This window comes from Ochotona curzoniae, unplaced genomic scaffold, assembly GCF_017591425.1.
Source record: "Ochotona curzoniae isolate NIBS_2020 unplaced genomic scaffold, NIBS_Ocur_1.0 contig_3520, whole genome shotgun sequence".
NCBI lineage: Eukaryota > Metazoa > Chordata > Mammalia > Lagomorpha > Ochotonidae > Ochotona > Ochotona curzoniae.
In genome coordinates, this window is record NW_024465894.1 from 21,434,053 (window position 1) to 21,447,192 (window position 13,140).

General features: G+C 47.8%; 1 protein-coding gene across 1 annotated transcript in view; it reads right to left on the reverse strand.

The window, feature by feature from the left end:
* Positions 1 to 7,009: 7,009 nt before the first annotated feature.
* DTD1 (D-aminoacyl-tRNA deacylase 1) overlaps positions 7,010 to 13,140 on the reverse strand; it is a 107,557-nt gene continuing 101,426 nt past the window's right edge. The window contains exon 6 of the mRNA XM_040981792.1: positions 7,010 to 7,493. The gene's annotated coding sequence lies outside the window, so the exon portion shown is untranslated. The remainder of the gene's footprint in view (positions 7,494 to 13,140) is intronic.

Sequence of the window (13,140 nt, forward strand, 5' to 3'; positions counted from 1 at the left end):
GCACCTGCACAGTGGCCTAACAAGCTAATCCTCCCTTGGCAACACGGAGAGCCCATAAAGACGTCAGTTCATATCCCAGCTATTCCACTTCTGATCCAGCTCCCTGCTTATGGACTGAGAAAACTGGAGATGGCTCAAGACCTTGGGCCCTGCACCCATATGGGAGACCCAGAGGAGGCTTCTGCCTCCTGACTTTGGATCAGGTCAGCTCTGGTCATTGTGGTTATTTTGGCAGTGAACCAGCAAATTTTTTTTGGCAGTGAACTAGAAGATTTTTTTCTCTGTGTGTGTCTCTCGCTTTGTCTCTGAAACTCTGCCTTTCAGATAAAAATAAATCTTTAGAAAAAAATAAAAAACATAGAGCTGATTTAAAAATTGACAGCTGACAGATGGCTTGGGGATTTGCAATAAGATGTTTGAGACAGATGCCTGAGGCCAGGATGGGCTGCCTGGCCATCCTTAGCCAGGGGGTTTGTAACAGGTGGTCTCCTTCAAATTGCTGATCCACTTCCAGCGTCGCTTGGCCAGCTTGAACCATGACCATCATTCATCCCAATGTGTATGTGAGGGTGAAGGCTAGTGAGGATCGAGGGCACCCAACAGGCTCCAGCAACACTAACTCCTTTTTGAGAGAGGCAATAGCTTTCCACTGTCGCAGGTCCCCCGCTTCCTCAACAGCCTGTGTTTGCTCTCTTGACTGCCTCTCATCCCTCTAAGACGTCTTTGGGTTCAAGTCTCTTGATTCAGCTGAGATGGGTTCTGTTTCCCAGCTGACACTGTTGATACACCAAGTTTTAAATCAGTGAAGGATTTAGAAAACCAAATGGTATTTCTGACAAGAATCCTCCAGGAGTTTCCAACATTGAGCCACCTTGTTCTTCAAGAACAAATCCTGGGGATTGGGCTGTTTGTCGCTTAGCTAGTACATTCAGCTGCAAGGGTGACAAACAAGAAGCAACTTGATAAGGGCTGGCAAATGTTTTCTCAGAGGCCCAGATACCAAGGGTAACTGTCTTAGGCTTGTGAACCTCATGGTCTTCGTGTTGCCACTATAGAATATCAGCTGTCACAGACAACATGCAAACAAGCAAGCAAGCAAGTGGGGCTGTGTGTATGAAAGCTACACCACACTGGGGCTGGTATTGTGGCATGACGGGTTAGGCCACCACCTGCATGCCTGCATGCCTGCATCCCATATCAGAGCCAGTTTATTGGAGTCACAACTACTCCACTTCTAATCTAGTTTCCTGTTAGTGCCCAGGAGAGCAGCGGAAGGTGGCCCATCTCCTTGGGCCCTTGTACCTACATGGGAGATCCAGGGGGAGGCCCAGTCTTCTGGCTTCCCCCTGGTCCAGTCCAAGCCAATTTATCTCCATTAAGGGATACAAATTGGTGACCTCAGGTGTGTGGCTGTGGTACTGGTTTAGCTGATGCTGCAGTCCTCTTCTTGAACTCAGTAGGGTCCCGGGTATCCGTTTCCAAGGCTGTTCATTCACAAACTGGCAAATGGGTGGCAGAATCAGTGCCTTCCACGTGGGGCTTGTCATGGAGCTAAGTATCCCAACAACATGGCGGCATCCTCACCAGCAAGGGTGGAAGCCGCACTGCCTTCCTCAACCCGCTCTTGGAGTCACTTCATCCACTCCTCCATCAGCCCTGATTGGTGGATGGAGGGGCCTGCGAGTCTGACCACTAGGAGGTAGCAATCACCAAGGACCACAGTTGGGGCTGATTTTGTTATTCTCGTCACCATTCTTTTCCCTCCTTTTCCACAAGCTTTTCCAATGTCTCTTGTATTTTACATTCTCTTTTCTCTGCTTATATCAGGTTTAATTTTCTCTTCCTTCTTTAATCCCTAAGATAGAAGCCCAGATTCTTAATTTTAGCTTTCTTCTTTTCTAGTACATTGATTAAATGCTATATTTCTTCATAAGCGCTACTCCACTTTATCCCCCAAATTTTTATGAGTTATATTTGTGCTGTCATTTAGTTCCAAAGATTTTTAACTTTCTATCAAGAATTCTTCTTTAATTCATGGGTTACTTAGAAGGTGTAGCTGGATCTCTAAAGATTTGACAATTTGCTAATTAATTTTCTGGGGGTTAATTCCTCTGCTGTCTGAGAGCTGCTTTCATAGGACATTTGAAAGAGTGTCCTAAGGTGAGTTTTATAACCCCAAAATGTGGACTAGCTTGTTGAATGTTTCACATGAGCTTGAGAAAAATGCATATCTTGATGTTGGTGCATGGGATGTTTTCTAAGTGTCAATCTGATCAAGTTGATTAATAGCACTATTCAGCCCAGCTCCATCCTATTGATTTTCTGCCTTGATTTGTCGATGCCTCCCAGGGAGCTGCTTCAGTTCACAAGTGTACTAGTGGGTTTGCCTATTTTGCTTTGTATTTCTATCAGGTCTTGGATGAATTCATTCACTTGGAGGATTCTTGCCTCTTTCTGCCCACCACAATTTTATTTGTTCTGTTTTCTATTAACACAGCTGCTCCAATGTTCTTTTGATTAGTGTTAGGGTGAAGCTAAAAGCAACTTTGTATTTAAAGCGGGTTACTTGGAAGAAAATGCTCAACTGTAGTTGCTGCCCTTGGATTTAGATCATACATTTTAAAACTCATCTAAGTTCACCTTAAGAAAAAAACAAACAAAAGAAAAGAAAAGAAAGGAAGAAAGGAAGGAAAGAAGGAAGAAAGAACCAGAAAGCTACTTTCCACAGGGTGCAGATACTGTATCACTGTGTTTTTTTTTTAAGATTTATTTATTTTTATTACAAAGTCAGATATACAGAGAGGAGGAGAGACAGAGAAGAAGATCTTCCATCTGATGATTTACTCCCTAAGTGACCGCGATGGCCAGTGCTACGCTGATCTAGAGCCAGGAGCCAGGAGCCAGGAACTTCCTCCAGGTCTCCCATGTGGATGCAGGGTCCCAAGGTTTTGGGCAGTCCTCAACTGCTTTCCCAGGCCACAAGCAGGGAGTTGGATGGGAAGTGGAGCTGCCGGGATTAGAACCAGTGCCCACATGGGATCCTGGTGCCTTCAAGGTGAGGACTTTAGCCACTAGATCACACCGCCAGGCCCATCACTGTGGTTTTAATTCCCCTCTCCCAGGCCTTGACACATTGCTTAATGCATATCATCTGACCATCACCAAATACAATGTTACTATGATTATTCTAATCAGGTACCTTTGAGGTTCTGTAGAAACTTGTGATTGGCTTCCAGAACCAACAAACTACTCCAAGACTCTCTGGGGAGCAGTTCGTTTGAACATACGCAGAGATCCTATCATACGAAGCTCTACACGGGACACAGCAGGGCCGTCAAGATGAGTGCAGATTCCACATCAGCAACCCAGACCCCACATCCCACAGACTCAGAGCCTCCTGCCCGGGGCGGCAGGTGGGGATCTGGGGGAGCAAGGGCCGACTGCTCATGGGCTCGCCTGAAGGGAAAAGACCTACAGCAAGAAAGCCTGCTCCTCGGCTGTATTCCATTAGGAAGGATAAAAATACTATAAAGGACATCATTAAGTTAGCAGACAAAAATAGAATAGGGACAATAAATCAGAGTGAAGAGCATTAAACTTGCTGAAGATGATATCCATGCCACAGTTATGTAAGAAGAGGTCCTATTCTTAGGCATATACACGGGGGAAGGGGTGAAGAGCATGAGCGATGGGACCCACTCCATCCCACCCCAATATGACTGGCTCAGAAAAAAATACACACATTTATAAAGAGACATGGAACGAATGAAAAGGCGAGCGCCCAAATGCTGGTGCTAGGCACACCTGGGGCAAGGGTATTTTGGGTGCTATTCTTGATGGCTTTTCTGGAAGTTTGAAATTACTTCCAAATAAAATGGGGGTCTAAAAGAATTCTTTATGCTAATTCTTGTGATAAATTGTAATTCTACATGCCTGGAAATGCAGGGATGTCCCCCCACCACCAATGCTTAGTAATCCAAAGCATAGTGTGATACTGTTGTTTGTATAGTCTGAGATTGCTAACCTGGGCAACCATCCTCACAGGGAGGGAAGGACACTGAGGCATCCTAGTGAGGGGACACGAGGCTGCCAGTTCCAGGGCCCCACGATCGTGACTGTTGCCCGGGGTCTCGCTCTCTCACCAGAGCACCACCATGGCCTGCCTCATGGGCACCACCTGACCGGGGAGGGCCTCTTCCACCCACATCCCCAAAGCAGTGTGGGGAGAATTCTTGCTGTCAGTAGTCCACGTGGGACTTCTGTTTTCCTGTTGAGCAGCAAAGCTCACATCAACATGTGCCAGAAAGACAACCAAGCCCCAAAATAAGCCACATGCCTACAGAGGCCCAACCAGCTTCTCCCATGGCTTGCTGCTTCTTCATTAAAAAAAAAAAAAAAGACACGTTTTTGTTGAAAGGCAGATTTTGCAGAGAGAAGTCACAAAGAAAGTTATTTCATCTACTGGTTCACTCCCCAAATGGCTGCAACGGCCACAATCCTAAACCAGGATCCAGGAACCTGGACCCTCCTCTGGGTCTCCTACGTGAACGTAAGGGTAGAAGGATTGAGCCATCCTCTGCTGCTTTCCCAAGCCATAAGCAGGGAGCTGGATTGGAAGTAGAACAGCCAGGGCTTGACAGCATCCATATGCAATGCCAGCACCGCAGGCAGTGGCTTCGCCCATAATGCCATAGCAACATCCTCACAAATGTTTGAAACTCAAAGCAAATGACAAACACCATTTAAGAAAGGATGCGAAGCTCAAAATAGGTAAGGAGGCAGGCTAACAGAGCTTCCCGAATGTAGTGGAAATTCAAAGGCTCTGAAACATACAGGGGTGAGTGGGGAAGAGTTAACACAGGTAACGCTGTGGGACAGTGTGAAGAGAGGAGAGGAAACAGAAAATCAAACACATCAAAAAGTCCAGCTTCAGCCTGAGGAATCCAGATAGCCTAGCAGGATGAACATTCTAGAACAGAAGATTAAACAGACATCTGTGAGCCTGCCACAAAGCACGGAAGCCAGAAAGAGCTCACAGCCAGCACACGTGCTGGGCTAATGGTTTCTGACACAATCACCAGATGAATCCCCAAATTCTCTGAAAACAGGGTAGCCCAATTCCTGCCAGAACAGGCAACGTGGACGGGAGTCACATGGGTTGTGAGTGGAGAACATAAACCATCCCTTGATTGGGAAGATTTCCAGGGGAGTGCCAGCTTGATCCTGGCCATTGTGGGGAGCGAGACCTGAAGATACAGAAGCCGTGTCTAGCTGAAGGGGATGCCTCTGGGAGGCAGGCCTGTGTGACATCTGACACAGATCGACAGCCTGTGACCACAGCCTGAGCCCAGCAGGGAGATGGTGGCAGTCTTCCCTGTATTCTCTATAAGGATAGTCAGATGGTGTGAGCCATCTGAATGGGCAGCTTGGTATGAGATAAGCAGCCGTGGCACCTGCAGCCCTTTCCTCCTCCGATGGCGTGCAGGCCCTTCGGCAAGGTGACGGCACTTCATGTCCTAACATCCTTGTCCCCTTGAAACACAACCTGGAATCAGGGTTGTGCTCGACGAGGGCTGTAATCCCTTTCCCACAGCCCGCTAACCAGCCCATTAGTTCTTGTCTCCACATGATCTTTGTTCCCCCTTGACAGGGTTGTGCAATAAACAGTAACTGGAGGTGATAAAATGTAGTGGCAATAAAACCTACAGCAAACCTGTTCAGGCCTAACCCTAGGGATGAGTTTAGGAAAGATGGATTCCAGCCACTTCAGAGGGAACCAGGGTTCACTCTGTAAAGCCCCACTTGGGAGAACTGAGGCAGGAGAGTTCCTGGGGACCCAGTGCCCACACAGCAGGGGTCTGAGCTGGCATCATGTCCTGATGTGGAGGGTGAAGCCATCGGGGGCCACACAGAGCCACCTGCACTGTCTCAGGCCCACAGCAGGCTCCAAATCCTTCCCTCACTCTGAAGCCCAAGTACTCAAACACATGCTGGAGATGTGTCTGGGTCTTTTTTTTTAAATTGCTCACATTTTCTAATACATTTTCCTGTTCAAGTAGACCATGGGCCAGACTAGTGGTACCTGGAAGGTCCTTATGAAGGTCGAAGGCAGACAGAATTTCTTGCTGCAAAGTGGCCAGAGAAGAATATCTCAGGTTAAATAAGAAATACTTTGAGAGGAAAATTCTATGTGAGCATGAATATTTTACATAGAAGATAGCTTAAAAGAATATCATGTCAAGAATAACTACTGGGCCCGGCATGATAGCGTAGTGGTTAAAGTCCTCACCTTGAACGCGCCAGGATCCCATGTGGGCGCCGGTTCTAATCTCGGCAGCCCCGCTTCCCATCCAACTCCCTGCCTGTGGCCTGGGAAAGCAGTAGAGGATGGCCTAAAGCCTTGGGACCCTGCACCCGCGTGGGAGACCCAGAAGAGCTCCTGGCTTCGGAATGAAACAGTTCCAGCCTTTGTGGTCACTTGGGGAGTGAACCATTGGATGGAAGATCTCCCTTTCTGTCTCTCCTCCTTTCTGTATATCCACCTTTCCAATAAAAATAAATAAATCTTAAGACAGAGAAAGAGAGAGAAAGAAAAGAATAACTACTGTGGATACAGCATTCATGGGGTCAAGCTTTGCTGAGAGACCCCATCCTCAGAATGTGGCTCTTCACAAGTGTGGATGGAGGTGGTGACTGGACCGAAAGCCTTCTGCCACAGAGGCCTCACTCCCACCTCCTGCAGGTGATCACGTGGGATGGAGTCAAAGGAGTGTGGCCATCCTAACACTGCGCTTCCTCCCCTTGCTGTCATGTCACCTCCCAGGACACTGTCACCAACTGCCTGTTCTCTTAAACAGACTCGCTCTGTGCAGCAGAGGCCTGGGTGCGTGGCTCAGGAAGGTGTCTTTGAGCACACACCTGTAGGGGGCCAGCCATGAGGCACTGCTCCCCTCAGCAGCATGAAGCAGGCAGCAGGATGTGTTTGATAATAAAGTGCTGCTTCTGAAAGTTAAGCTTTTATTATTTATTTTTAGAAAAGAGAGAAAAATGACAAGATGCAAAGGCCTCACAGGATATGTTATCACTGATGGTTGTTCTTACACTTGACACAGGCCCTGGTCATGAGCCAGTGTTGGAACAAACAGGGACAGCATGGAGGTGCTGAAGACCCGTCACAGGTACGCAGAACATTCTGCGGGGGACTTGATGACAAGTGACGGCCAGCCTGTTCCAAAAGTAAGCAAAGACAGGCAGGACCCAACTAGGCCTCCCTGTGGAGGAGGCACGGATGGGCATGGGCCTGCCATCACGTGCATACCTCTGCCTAGTGAGACACAGTCATAATGGAACATGGTAACAGGTCCTTTGGTGTCTTCAGGTACCAATTTCATATTTCTGTATTCTTGTTCATGTTTCAGGTTCAGATTCTCACCCCAGTTATAGGACTTAGCATCTTGAATTTTTCAGGAACCACTTCTCCCAATGACAGTGCACTAGAAGGAGTAAAGAAAAGATACATCATTAAGAAGTAATTACAAAATATATCTTCCTATCATATTAACACAGGCTTTAAGCATTAATGAAACAGCTCAAGCACTCCTTCAAGCCCATACAAGAATCCTAGAGTGCCAGTTCTCACCTAAAGATTTATTATTTTTTTTTATTAGAAAGACAGATTTACAGAGAGAAGGAGAGACAGAGAGAAAAATCTTCCACTCGCTGGTTCATTCCCCAAATGGCTACAATGGCCGGAGCTGAGCCGATCCAAAGCCAGGAGCCAGGCAGGAGCTTTTTCCAGGTCTCCCCTGTGGGTTTAGGGTCCCAAGGCTTTGGACTGTCCTCTACCATCCCACACACCTTCCTCTGAAATGTGAAAACGTCTACATGTTTGGAGAGTTCAATATCTCCACTCTCATGTGACATTAAACCTGCAGCTGGAGATCCCTCTCCCAACCAACAGCTGTTTCCCATACTGACCTTTGGGGAATGTCATGAATGTCATGAATTAGAGAGAGAGAGAGACAAAAGAAAGAGAACTTCTATTTGCTGGTTCCCTCCCCAAATAGCCTCACCGGTTGGGGTAGGGCTAGGTGGAGCCAGGAGCCTGCAACACAGAGGCAGGAGCCTGAGGACTTGGGCTGTCCTCTTCCGCTTTTCGAAACACATTAGCAAGAAGCTGGATTGGAAGTGGAGCAGCCAGGACATGAACAGACACTCACGTGGGATGCTGGCATGCCTGTTGAAGCCTTAACCTACTGTGTCACAATGCTAGCCCCCCAAAATTTCAGCTTTTTAAATTTAAAATGAGTGTAGGGATCCTGGTTAAATGAGTATTTCCTCTACATTTACTTCAATTAAATATTCTACATGTTAATTGCTTATTATAACAAAGCTATGCCTCAAATATTTTAACAGGAGATGAAAATTATAAAGTTTACAAATAAAAGAACAAATGACCTAGAAAAGCATTATAATATTAAATGACAAAAACAAGTAACACTACATGTAAAGTAGGTCTTATTTTATAAAAGTACAGCTAGTGTGACATGGTGGTCTGGGACACTGCATGTGGTGCTGGCATTCAATATGAGCACCTGTTCATGTCCTGGCTGCTTTACTTCCAGCCCAGCTCCTTGCTGTCGGCTGGGAGGACGGTGGGGGATGGCTCAGTCCTTGGATCTCTGCACCCTTCATGGGAAACTCTGAGGAGGCTCCTGACTTCAGATCAGCTCAGCTCTACCATGTGGCCATTTGGGAGTAAACCCCCAGACGGAAGATCTCTCTGTCTCTCATTTCCTCTGTAGCTCTCCCTTCAAAAGAAAAATAAAATGGATCTTAGAAAAAAAGAAAAAAAAAACTTTGTCAAATTAGAAATATATAGAATTACCTGCTTAGAAGAATTATTACTGAAGTACATGTCCTTGGTGGTTATGTTAGCATGATGAATGCCAGAAGTTCATCCTGGCAATTTCTGGAATTTTCTGTGTGAATTTTATAATGAGGATGGTTTTCAGAAGAAATTGTACGAGAGAAGGCCAGTGTAGGAAACCCAGTTCCCTATAGAGAAACAGCCCTGGAGTTCTGACGCAGGACTTGATCAAAGGATGGATTTCAGAACTAACTGTGCTAGCTCTGGGAACCCCACGAGGCCTAACAAGTGCTCCAATGTCAGGTCATGAGACATGAGCCCCGCCACCGCACGCCAGCAGCAGATCCAACTCCAGCCGCAACCCACCACCTAGCAAGGATACGCCAAGTGGTTAACAGACGCCATTCCCTAGTTCTAAACTCACTTGCTCATGTTCCTTCCTGGGGCCAGCACTGTGGCACAGTCGGTGAAGTCACCAAAGCGAACTTTAAATTTTACTTGCTTTTAGTTAATTGACATTTAAGTATTCACATGTACTTGATGGCAACTGTATTAAATGGCACATACACTCACATAAACTCGGCCTCTCTGGCTCCTTAGGAAACACTGTCAGCCAGCACACTTCTTCCTATTCTGACAAAGATCAAGTGGAAAAGCCAACAGATGGCCACTTCCAAAACGCCACCGTGTATTTCAGCTTGGAGCATGTGTGGACGTCTGAGGATAGAAATGTGGGGGCCAGTCAGCAGCACGTGCTTCTCACACCCCAGCCACAGCCGCCGACACCTGAGGGCACCTGCCGTCCAAAGTGGAAGCCATGTTCTTTCCGCGAGAGCATGTTCTGGTGCCTGCAGCAGCAGCAGCAGCAGCCAGGAAGGGCAAAGAAATGAGAAGCAGCTTTCTAGAAAGCTCCAAGTCCTCCCAGCCAGGTGCAGGCAGAAGGAATGGGAGGGCAAGAACAGAAGCTAATTTTAGCAGAGCCTCACCTCCATGAGAGAAGATAAGAAATCCAGACGCCAGGGAATGTCTCCCAAACCATCAAGGCCCGCGGATATTTTTCACAGAAAAACCCACCCAAGATCATGCAGCTTTTCATCCTCCTTTCTTTCTGCCATTTTGTTTACTTGATCACTTGCTTTGGAAACTCAAAGCTGTTTCCCCCAGGGCCTGCGAGGCTCCCTGGGGCTCCCACTGCTTTTAAAGCAAAGCATAGGCAGACTGCTGTGTCCTTCCCGGCTGCTGTTCTGTGCCACACACAGCCAGTGCCAAGGTCACCTCTGTACCCCCCTCATTCCGCTCTTACCCACACCTGACTATCTGATAATGACTGCGATTCACTGGGATGGCAAATTTTTATCCTGAGGCGCCACTGAGACCCAGCACATCCCTGAGGTGCAGCTGTCCCTGAGCTGCAGCTCCCTTCATGGTCTCAAAACTGAAAACATGGCCAACCCCGCCACTCATAGCTCCCTGGCTGGCTGGGGGTGTGTGGGAGGTGGCCAGCAGGCAGGTTCAGCACCCCTCTGTGCCCCGACTTCCATCCATGCCTAGACACGCGTGCACCCTAATTTGAGTAACTGCAGGCGGATGCCTCTGTTGTGGCTCTCAAGTGCTCAGTTCTGACAGCACCAGGTCAACGAAGACAAAGAACACATGACTTCTGTATCTTCTGTGAGCTTGTATGCTCCAAGCACAGGGTGGCATACATGGCTGCTTCTCATGGGTGCCCACATGGTACTCTGGCTCCACTCAGGGTGGAGCATACACCTCTGGCCGCTGCCACCATGGCAAGGTTTGGTTTCTCAGTGCCCCTTCAGCTCGCAGCAGTGCTGGGAACCCAGCCAGGAAACCAGATGGAAGGTCTGCAAGCGCAGTGAAGTTCCACCCAGGCTCCACGGCCAGCAGCCCCGCGGGGCAGGTGATACCTCTGGGCCCTCCACACCATCGGCTGTCGTAGGTGTCTTGGTGCCAAACTTGGTCTTGCTACCCTGTCTCTTTGGCTGCAGCAGCCTTGAGGAGAACCTAGACTGGCCCACACAGCGGTCTCCCTCTAGAATTCCCACTGGGAAACAACGCACAGGCCCCTGAAGCTTCCTTGAACGTGGTCCTCGCCCAGGGCTTCTGGCTGGAGCTGGAGTCAAAATCAGGGAGGGAGCATGGGTTCTGGCACCTCTCCATCTGTCCTTGCCTGGCCACCCTGGGCATTTTTACTGTCCCTCCACATGACCCTGTCCCTCGCCCCACCCCAGGGCCTCCAAGACAGTGGCCACAATGACCCTGACTTCCGGGATGGGCAAAGAAAACATGCCTACCTGTGCCTGCCTGCTTTTCAGCTGGCCTCCCCCCGAGTCCAACTGACAATATCACCATTTACCCCAGACCCACGCTACCCACTCTGCACTACCCTGTGAAGAAAATCATGATAACAGCTCTAAAAAAATCACAGACTTCAGAGAAGCAAAAAGCAGATGCATCTACAAGTCCACAGGAAATTCTACTCATTCCCCTTTGGAATGTGAGTGGACAGGACAGCAGAGAAATGACCACTTCCGCTTCTAGCCCTTCCCTCTTTGTCTCAGTTTTCCTGCTGTGAGCACCAGCTCCTGGGTGCCCTGCGACACACACAGCACTGGCCCTCCCCTGTCTGTGTGGCCCTCGTGTTTTTCTTGCTTGCAGAAATGGGAAAATCACCCCAGGCTGCCCAGTGGTCACAAGACACTGGTGCCCAGGGTACATGCTGCAGGAGCTATCCCAAGACCAAATCTAAAGCAAATGGGAATCTTCAAGCTGTGGTTCTGTACTAACCAAAGAAAGGATTTCAAATGTTTCCACCATAAAGAAATGATACAAGTTTGAGGAAACCGATTTGGTTACTATGATATGTGTGCCTCAAAATATCACCTGGCTGGGGCCAGCACTATGACATATTGAGTAAAGCCACTGCCTACTGTGCAGAAATCCCACATGGCTGCCAGTTCAAGTCCCAGCTGCTCCACTTCTGATCCTGCTCCCTACTACCACGACTAGAAAAGCCCAAGTGCTTGGCCCCTGCACCCACATGGGAGACCGAGATGAAGCTCCTGGCTCCTGGTTTTGAATCAGCCCAGCTCTGGCTGTTGTGGCCATTTGGAGAGTGAACCAACAGATGGTTCTGTGTGTATCTCTCTGTGTCTGTGACCCTGCCTTTCATGTAAATAAATAACAAAAAAAAAAGATAAAAATCCCATCATATATGTGGCACCCCACATGTATGTACATGTTTTATGGAACAGTTAAAAATAAAACAAAATTTAAAACAGAACAAAACATTTAACAATATAAAATAAATACTTCCTAAATATTGATGACAAAGTATTAAAGGACAAAGCAAGACATCAAATTTACAAACTATATTAGTGGGTTAATAATATAATCCAGAAAAGACTCAGTCCGATGACATCAGAATTTAAGAGTTGTTTTGAGAACACACAGCTCAAAGGCACATCTGGATCTGCCTATGTATCTGTGTGAGAACATGTGTACTATTTAAGGTAATGAGCTGGGTTTGAGAGATGAACACATTTTGTTTATGTATATATGAGTCATATATATATACATATACACACACATATATGACTCATTTATTTATTGGTACGGCAGAGTGACAGAGAGAGGAAGAGATACACAGAGAAAGACAGACATTTTCCATCTTCTGGTTCACAACTGCTGTCCAGCTCAGGTCAAAGCCAGGAGCCAGGAACTCCATTCGGGTCTCCCACAGAGGGAGCAGAGGCCTGAGTACTTGGGCCATCTCCCACTGCTTTCCTGGGGTGCTTTAGCAGGGGCTGCCAGGACTCAATGGTATTCCAATCTGGGATGCCAGCCTGGTAGCCCCATCTGCTGTCCCCGATGCTGGCTCCAAGCACTTGATTTTTGCTCCTCCCCTCTCATCCATTGATGTCATCATGGGAGCATGGAATTTCAGTTTGCTTTAAACTCTCAGCTAAGGTCCCAATCCACCAGGGACCTCAAGCCAGGGCACCCATGTAGGTATTAGGGGCCCAGTCACTCCTGCTGCCTCCCAGGGCCTGAATTAGCAGGAAACTGTAATTGAGAGTACAACTGAAACTCCAATCCAGGGGCTGTGATTGTGAGATGTGGGTTTGCCAAGCACCACGCACACTGCCTTCCCCACCGCCAACCTCCACCAAACTTTCTTAACTACTCTTGCACATCTCAGGATTGGGTAGTGTGCATCCTCAGGTCATTTCCTTGATGGCCTTCCAACACCC